Source organism: Drosophila sechellia, unplaced genomic scaffold, assembly GCF_004382195.2.
Source record: "Drosophila sechellia strain sech25 unplaced genomic scaffold, ASM438219v1 U_334, whole genome shotgun sequence".
NCBI lineage: Eukaryota > Metazoa > Arthropoda > Insecta > Diptera > Drosophilidae > Drosophila > Drosophila sechellia.
In genome coordinates this window covers 14897-24968 of record NW_022611281.1, presented here as the reverse complement: position 1 = coordinate 24968, position 10072 = coordinate 14897, and the positions used below count along the sequence as shown (strand labels likewise).

Below are 10072 nucleotides of genomic sequence, written 5' to 3'. Positions count from 1 at the left end.
GAGATGTACTGGTGTTTGAACAACGTGACTGCTTGAGGCACTCGAGCAACCTTTCGGAACTTATTAGTATGGTAGATGAGACAGAAAAATTGTCTGAGTCTTTTCCGCAGTCACATATGCGCAAATTACTAGACGTTGATACAGATCATTTGAGAAACTTGTTGTCCGTTCTAAAAATAAACCACCGAATTGCGAGGAGTTTAGACTTCTTAGGTACAGCTCTTAAGGTAGTTGCAGGAACTCCTTTAGCCTCAGATTTCCTAAAAATCAAGATGACAGAAGCTCAGCTTGTGGACTCAAACTCCAGGCAGATTAACATAAATTCAGAAACCATTAATAAAATTATTAAGGCCCGGAATAACAATTTGGTTGACACCCCGCACCTGTATAAATCACTAATAGCGAGAAATAGAATGCTGACGACAGAGATACAAAATTTAATTCCAACCATGTCATTGTCTAAGGCTGATACAATAAATCCCACTATCCTTAGTCATGCCGATCTGAAATCTCTAATTGAACAAGACACTCCAATAGTTAATTTATTAGAAGCAGCTAAAATTAGAGTTCTCCAGTCCGATAATATTATCCATATACTAATAGCCTACCCTAGAGTTAAGGTCAGATGTAAAAAGGTCCTCATATACCCGGTATAACATAATCAAATAATCCTACGGCTCGACGAAGACATTTTGGCGGAATGTGAAGAAGGCACGTTTGCGGTCACAGAGTGCACGGAAACAACGCACAACACCTTCTGTGAGCGGTCGCGACGCGAAACCTGCGCCCGCTGGCTCCATGCGGGAATCTCGGACCACTGCTACACTCAACCCAGCCACCTGGGAACAGTAGTGCCTATAGATGACGGAATCGTTGTCATTAACGAAGCGACAGCCCGCGTCAGCACGGACGGCGGCCCAGAGGTTCTCGTCAAAGGAACGCACCTAATAACCTTCGAGCGGTCAGCTACCGTCAACGGATCGGAATTGATACATTTTCAAAAGACATTAGACAAGCAGCCTGGCGTAGCAAGATCACCACTAATGAACATCGTCGGCCATGACCCGATATTGAGCATGCCCTTGCTACACCGCATGAACAACGACAATCTGCGCTTCATCCAAGGGTTCAATGACGAGGTTGACGCCGCGGCTCCCCTAAACTTTGGTTCGCGGCTAGAGTGATCCTGAACGTTGCTCTGATTGGATCACTCATCCTTTTTTTGGCATTAAGGAAAAGGCGAGCCTCCATCGAAATACAACAAACCATTGATAAACTCAATATAACCAATATATATAACGGTCATAATATGAAGGGGGAGAAGTTAACAACTAACAGAGCATAAGTCTACGATAAAATTACCCTAGCAACTAATTAGCTCCAGATAAATAATGCTGACGCGCCCCAACTGAGTTCAGCGCTCTGCGCTAAGAACGGTCAGCAGTGGCAATTGGATACCCATCTTCCGGGATATCGAAATGCGCTGCATAAATGTGAGTCGGCTTGCCGACAATGGGTTTATGGCGTGATGCATTAAAGCTAGGGTAGATTTATATTTTTCCACTCTTTTTTTTTTGTGTATTCAGTCCTAAGCGAGCACTTTATAAATAAAGAACAAGCTACTCCGGCTTCTGCCGTAAAACCAATTGCATTTCATATAATTTATCCACTTTGGGCTCAGCCCAAAGGCCAGTGTCCAGCAAAGGGGGCAAAGTCACGCCCTCCACCATAATCTGCGTAAGAAGACATTCCGCCTGACTAACATCAGGACCAAAGGATCAATTATCTACGTGGACACCTATTTACCGGAGCCACCCATCGGAAGAACCTCTGGACAATAGGACCAAACCTAACTTGCATAGCTTTGCAAAACTGGTTAAGATCCGAAGGCGTCAATTTCTGTAACAACCAAAAAAATTGTGTATCTGATATAGAAATATAGTATTTCACAAGACCGTAAATGAAAAGATAAGAATCATCGGTAGTGAACAAAATATTGAAGATAGGTGTACAAGATTTGAACCAATCTTATACGTACATAATCATAAAACTAAACATAATAGTACCAAACGAACTCCGACAGACATTTTTCTATATGCAGGCAGTAATGTACAACAGAACAAAATCGATAAGATCGAATATCTTAATAAGAATAGGCATTATTTTGAAGTTGATATAAAATATAAACAGGCTCCACTCGTAAAGAGTAAAATCACCAATCCATTTAAAAAGACAGGAAGGATTGAACAAGTGGATGCTCACAGTACATCGAATGATGTGTCTAGGAAAAACACTAATACAACAGGCCTATTACAAACGGACAATGATTTTTTAAATTGGAATCAAACAACAAGACAAACGATACCGAAGCTGAGCATAATTTCAAAGAAGGAGGAAATTTTCGGTCAGGAGGTTCAAAAAACAAACAGGATACATGAATAAATTCCAGTTGGACGCGAACTTGCCTTACATAGTTATATCAAAGACACTAGAATAATTATCATATAATAACTAGAATAATAATGATAATAAAATTGTTCATTTACATACATCATATAAAGTCATATGACTTAATAAATATACTAAATAATTAAATCAAATACAAAGGAAAATATTTTAACTACTGTAATTTAAAACATACATTTTCCAAAAAGAAGACATTACATTAAGAAATAAATATTTTATAAAAATAATAAGTAATAAAAAATAAAAATTTATAAAATAAATAAAAATATGAAATCTGTTTATTTCAAAAGTCATATCTTTAGGCGGACACAAGCACTCAACATTTTAACAAGTGGAATACCCTAATGACAAATATTCTAATATAAAGTCATATTTGAAATTTTTTCGTTATATTATTATTCTGAGCTTTATTTAAATAATAATAACGTTAAGGCAATGAAAAAAAATCGTGTGCAAAAATTCGTATGGCATTGCGCATCTTGTTATTCTAGTGTCTTTGGTTCTATCATTTCAAGACAATAGTAATTTAAAATTTCCTATAAACACGGGAGCTGAAGGCTCTTTTATTGCCCCTAAATTTGTACCGGATAATGCAAAGATTATATTGGAAAAATCCATCTCTATTACTATTACTACGATTCTACAGGAAAAAAACAAAAACATAAATCATCACGGACCACACCCCTTTAACCTGGCTAATGAATTTTAAAGAACCAAATTAAAATTTGTTCGATGGAAACTCCAACTGTTGGAGTATGATTACGAGGTTGAGTACAAGAAAGGTCCACAGAATGTAGTAGCTGATGCGTTGGTCGCGTAAGAATTGATACAAAATGGATATCCATATCTAGTCAGTTAGTAATCTAGTCTAGTTACTAATACGAACAGTTGATAGACCGAGCAAATATTCGATAAATTTTATTTATTCAATAACCAAGTATTTCATAAAGATAAAGTAATATTCGACAAATGTATTGTTGGACTTAAAAACAACAGCAAACTCAGTGCAAATACATTAAAACCCATAGAAATTTCCAAATAAATTATATAGAACCAAATATACTTTTAACGTGGAATATTCCTGAAACTGTTGTCAACCAAGATTGTAAAAACAACCAAATATTAATATCAGGAAACAACATCAATAAAGTTAAAAATTGTACCATGCAAATAGATGAGTTCCTAATTTCTAATAATCTAGCAGAGTTTACACAAACACAAAAATTAAGAATAAAATGAATTGTAAAATTTGCGCCTTTATTAACATTATCACAGCGGCCATTATTCATTCATGTGCCTTTTTAGTTAGTGAACACGGGAATGCGAACCCTAAGCATCTGAAATATGGGAAGAAAGAACAGAAATTAAAGATTTGAATCCTCCAAATTTGGTCCACTGCATCACCCTGGAGGTCTTATCGAACAAAGCTTGGGCACGATCCTGCTGCAGACGGTAGTTGACGAATTTGTTGAACACATAGCTATACTTGTGGGATTCCACCACGATACGATCCTCACCGACAACGAGACTTAACTTCTGCGAAGAAACCTGCGAAGTAAAGTGGGAATTTTTACATAAGTAAACTTTATTAGTCTGTGCATCCATTATAATATTACGTAGTTGGGCAATTAGATCTCAGCATGGATTTCGTCAACGGACTCGTTACGAACTCCACCACTACGTATGTACTGTACGTCCAGCCTGCAGATTGTCGCCGCATCCTTCTCGTCGATCTCCTGCACCAGTTTGCCGGAATTTTGCGGTGCCCCATCCCGGCTGTTAAGAGCAGCAGGAAAGCCGTACGCAGACGGAGCCCTTTTTATATCTTCGTTGCGCACACGATGAATTACCAAAGTGCCGATGAACTTGCGATTGTTCAGAATAATGGTCTTTTCCATGTTGAGCTGCACATTATACTTTTCGCTCATCGCCTCAATGACAATTTGTATAAAGAAGTTCTTGAAGATCTGCGACTTCTGCCAATCAGTACCTCAGTCAGTACATGGCACACGTTAATGAAGAACTTTTCAGATTTCTAATGGGAAAAACAAAAAGGTTGGGTATTATTAAAATGGCTTGTTATCTGTTATCAAAGTTTCTTGCAGTTAATAAACATGGTGAGGTTATTCTATGGTATGGGCCATTGCGGGGGAACCCTTTGTTTTATTTTGACTTCGATTCCATATTCAATCTTATACAATATGCTTAGCATTCAGTTATGATTCCAAGCCGGGATAGATTTTTGTATGATCCGCCCACGCGATATCGCTGATTGCCTTTAAATAAAGATAAGTTGCGTTGTCACTTGAAGATAGAAGAACTTGGGTTTCCTTAAGGTTTTCAGATACTTTTGGCTTTGGAAAATGTTGCTCTCACCTTAAGCTCATCGACTTTTTCATTCTCGCATGTTGCGGTAGTAGCTAAAGGTGTTCTTCTTTCTTCGCCTTTCCGGTCATCGGTGGTGCAGATTGCGATCGCCGCTTTTCTCCAGCTTTTTGTTAATCTTGCTACCGCGCCACTTGTAATCCCGCCACCAGGGGTACCAGTCTTTGTAGTTATTGGTTCTATAGATTTTGGTCCATTCCTTGCGCAGCTGGGTGCGCTCCTTTTTCTTGGAACTGCGTCCTTTCCACTTGGACAAAGCACCAGATCGGTTCGAGCCCAGAGATTCGGCATCGGACATTTCCTCCTTTTTCCGCATCACTCTCGTCTTCATTAACATGGCCATCTTCGGAGGCATATATATAGTGACATATCCATGAGTCCCTAAGACTTAAGCACATGCCTATACACTAAGACACTTACAACATGTACTCCCAAATACACCCTACACTACTCCGGATGTACCTAACAGATACCATATAAGAATAAGATTGTCATATGATTCTCAAGACAAGAGAAATTCAAAGACAAATAAAGTCAGCAACTCCAATGCTCTCTCTCTCTCTTCACTTGATCAGAACCCTGAAGTCTAAAGTCCATATCAGAAAAGCTCAATACCGAAGCTTAAACATCAATCAAACCAGAATAATTAAGTGAGTTCTGTTTAAGATCTAAATGTAATCGGTCGGTGTTCTTCAAAAATACAAATATTGTAATCACTTAGTGAAATAAAACTTATATTTTTTTCACATATAAGTATTGCAAACATTTAATTGGCGCAGTCGGTAGGATCCAATAAAGTAATGATTCCTTTAGTACGGTACTGATCAACTGAAGGTTATGCTATACAACTAGCTATCCAGGGTCAGCGAATTAAAATAGTGATTATAATAAAAATCATTTTTCGCACATTTTACATCCGCAAAAGAATCAATGTGAAAATAGCATTTAAAATAAAATCCCGTGCGGTCGGAAGCAAAGGTTATTAAAAGCTTTTAATTCCGAAACTTATAACTTAAAACTTAAAACCAAAACCAAAATAAAACTCCATATACCCAGAAAACAAAATACACCATGGCGGTTCCACAACTTTCGGAAACCCACCTAAACCAACTATTAAGCCAAATTAAAGAACTAAATTACTATGATGGCACACCTGATAGGCTGTCTGGATTCGTTTACCATGTAGAACAGCTACTCAATTTATACCCAACACAAGATGCCAGATAAGCACACGTTATATATGGAGCAGTGAAACGGTTACTAGTGGATTCAGCATTGGAGGTCGTAACCCAATAAAGAACAAACACATGGCTGGATACGAAGAAAGCACTGGCGATGGCATTCAAGGTCCACAGACCCTATATAACACTCATAAGGAAACTAGAAGACACATCATACCCAGGAAGCATCTGTATGTTTATAGAGAAGCTAGAATCACAATACTGGATCATGTCTGATAAGTTAGAATTAGAAATTATCGACCCTGTCGATAAATCGAATTATATGGAAATGTTAAATAAAACTGTTAAATCTGTAATATATCGAAAACTGCCGGAAAGAATTTATATGTCATTGGCACGTAAAGATATCGACCCTATTTATAAACTAAAACAAACATCAATGGAGCTAGGCCACCGTTCTAATAGATCAGAAGGGAACAGACGTAGGAACAGGGGAAAATATAATCAAAGATGTTACAGTAATAGAAATCACAATTACAGTAATTATTATCCTTGCATGAATCAGAATAATAATACACAACCACCCCAAAATTCGAATCAACTTATGATAAACCAAAACCAGTACTCACCTCGTTTCATACCGAATAATCAAAGAGGGAATTTTAACACATGTAGAAGGGATTTAACACAAGCCCAACAAAATAACCCGCTTAATAATCCACTTCATTTCCAACCTTCGACCTCAAATAATATTAACAGTCAAAGGCCGGTAAAAAGACAACGCGACAGTCAAGTGCCTCGACCCACAACAAAAGGATGATTCTGCTCCAGTGGAGAAAATCAATCCAAAGATGGAAAAGGTTAAGATCACACCTAAGTGCCGTAAACCAAAGCATTAACAACGGAAGCAGGAGACCGCATTACCAAAATGCCTCACTTCAAATGTTGTTAGTGACACAGTGGACAATGATGTAACACATCTCGATCCCATGTTCGTTGACAACGATATAGTCAACTTCGCGATCAACAATGAGCTACGCGAATGTAACGAGTATAGACTCGAACACCTAAATGTAGAGGAAGTTGAATGTTTTAAGAAGGTTCTATAGGAATATAGAGACATTCAGTACAAAGAGGTCAAAATTTTGACCTTCACAAGTACTATTAAACATGTCATCCAGACACAACGTGAAGACCCAATATACCGTAAACCATACAAGTACCCTCAAAGCGTTGACCAAGAAGTCAACAAGCAAATCAAAGCAATGACAGAACAAGTAATCATTCGCAAATCGATATCCCCTTATTGTTCTCCTATTTGGGTGGTCCCCAAGAAGGCGGGCGGCTCTGGGAAACCAATATTCAGGGTGGTAGTGGATTACAGGAATCTAAATGAGATAACTGTTAATGGCAAATATCCTATTCCCCGAATTGATGAGATATTGGACAAATTGGGTAGATGCCCATATTTTACAACTATATAGATCTAGCTAAAGGTTTTCACCAAATCCAGATGGACGAAAATTCTATTGCAAAAACTGATTTTTCAACTAAGAATGGGCATTACTCGTATGACTTTTGGCCTAAAAATTAGGCCAGTAAAACGATATTACTGTTAATTCCACTTCATTGGAGGAACACATTTTATCTCTAAAGAAAGTCTTTGAGAAACTGAGAGACGCCAACTTGAAGTTGCAGCTAGATAAATGTTAATATGAATTCCTAGGACACATTGTCACAACAAACGGCATCAAACCAAACCCAAACAAACCAAAGCAATCACAAATTTTCCATTACCTAAGACACCTAAGCACATAAAATCATTTTTAGGATTATGTGGGTTCTATCGCAAGTTCATTCCTCACTTTGCCAAGATAGTTAAACCAAAGACACTAGAATAACAAGATGCGTAACGGCCATACATTCGTTTGGCACTATGCAGCCACTTTTCGGTGAAGGCCAAATTTGCTCTCTTTCCGCTCGCTGACGCTGTGAGCGTAAGAAATCTAAAAATTGAATTTGCGTGCTTGTGTGAGTAAAAACAAGAGACGAGAACGCGTATATGTGTGCGTGTTGTGCTAGAAGACGATTTTCGGGCCGAAATCAATTCTGATCGAAGAAACGAATTTACATATTTGGAGTTGTGGCCAACTTCGTAGCAATAAGATGAAACAAAATAAAAATTCACGCCCTGACTATTATAATTTAAAAATTTTTTAAATTCGTTTGTTAAGATCGCCGCTCGAATTATTTATATTTATGTTGATAATTATATGTTATGTGTAATATATATACACTACTTTTATTTGTGCACTAATGCTCAACAATAAATTTTTTTATACACATTTGTTTTTTATTATTTTTAAAAATATTTCAAAAACTTTAATGTGTATTTTACAAATATTAATAAAAAGATCAGATGGTGCCTTTAGTTTCCCGAAGTATTAAAAATTTAAGTAATAAAAATTAATAAAATAAATAAAAATATTAAAACTGTTTATTGCAAAAGTCATATTATTATTATTATTTTCTTTATTATTTTTTCTCACGTCGCAAGATGAATACTCTAATGACAAATATAATAATATAAAGCCATTTTCCAAATTTATTTTGTGATGTACATAGATTAATATTAATAATAACGTTGAGGCAATGCAAAACAAGAATTTTTCGCATGGTGCCAACTTCTAAGGTGAAGGGCATATTTTGTCAAATTTACAATGCATGAGCATAGGTGTGCACACATACAGTTGTCTGCTATGACTGTATGCGTAGAAAAGAGCTGTTTGCTGTAGCGCTCTCCGCTCTTTCTCTCTCGAAAAAAAACTCTAGAGAGCCTGGAGCCACCTCTAGAGCCACGGCCATAAAATCGCGAAATTTGTATAGCGTTACGCATCTTGTTATTCTAGTGTCTTTGGTTAAACTCATGACCCTCAAACTCAAAAAAGGTGCTGTAATAGATATGAAATGTAAAGACTACATCGAATCATTAAGGACTAAAGGTTTTGATAACTTTAGATCCGATTTTAATTTACTCTGATTCTTTTAAAACCATGCATGCATGCGCCAAACAAACACAAAATCAACGAATTTTTTTTTTTTTTTATTTTAATTTTATTAATTTGAATTAAACAAGTTTACTGCGACCTATATGGCAGCTTAACCAGGTGGAAAATCACACAAAGATAGAAGAAGTCATGGTTGCCGAAGTCGCAAACAGCGCAGACGCAACTATACATAGTGCTAATGAAGATAATTCAAATTATATGTTTATAACAGAAAGACCAATTAATTTCTTCTCTAAACAAATAGTAATTGGAAAAGGCGACAGTGAAACAACAAGTGTGTCTAAATATGTGTCTAGACATAAGTAGGCAAACTATAAATAGCAGCAGCGAGTCAGTTAAATTCAAACACCCGAATTGAACTCATTAAGTGTACGCACAAGTTATAGTGTGAACATTTTGGTCCTTCGAGCCGGATTCTGTTGTTTCCCCCACCAGTGGTAAGAAACATTTTGGTCCTTCGAGAAATTCTGTTGTTTTCCCCCACCAGTGGTAAGAAACACAGAAGAAAAAACCAGCGCTTCAAAGTAAAAAGAGCAAGGTTATTCGAGTGATTCTGTTGTTTCCCCCACCAGTGGTAAGAAACACAGAATAAAAGACCCAAGAATAAAAGAATAAAAGTACTAGGACTATAAGGTGAAACATTGTGTTCTTGCTTTTCCTTGGCTGATCAATCAGCTGTGAATCGAGGCACTGCTAGGTCAACTGGGCGACCAATCACAAAATCCTCCAACGAATCACGCCAAAGAATACAAGCAAAAAGCAAAAAAAAAAGTCACAGTGATTGTTTTCCCAAGATGTTGTCAAAAAGGTCTGTGAAATTGATGCAAGAGCAAGGAGAGCTGCAGAAGAAAATACTGCAAGGCATCAAGAAAAAGGCATCTATATCAGCAATAGATGTATTGGTAGTCCGATTTACTACTAACAACAACTTTGATGCGCTGGTAAAATTGGGAGTTAATGATAAAAAAAGGA

The 10072-nt window shown here is 37.1% G+C and overlaps 1 pseudogene; it reads right to left on the bottom strand.

Moving 5' to 3' along the window:
- Positions 1–3767: 3767 nt before the first annotated feature.
- LOC6621755 lies at positions 3768–5194 on the bottom strand (annotated as a pseudogene).
- Between the last annotated feature and the right edge of the window lie 4878 nt (positions 5195–10072).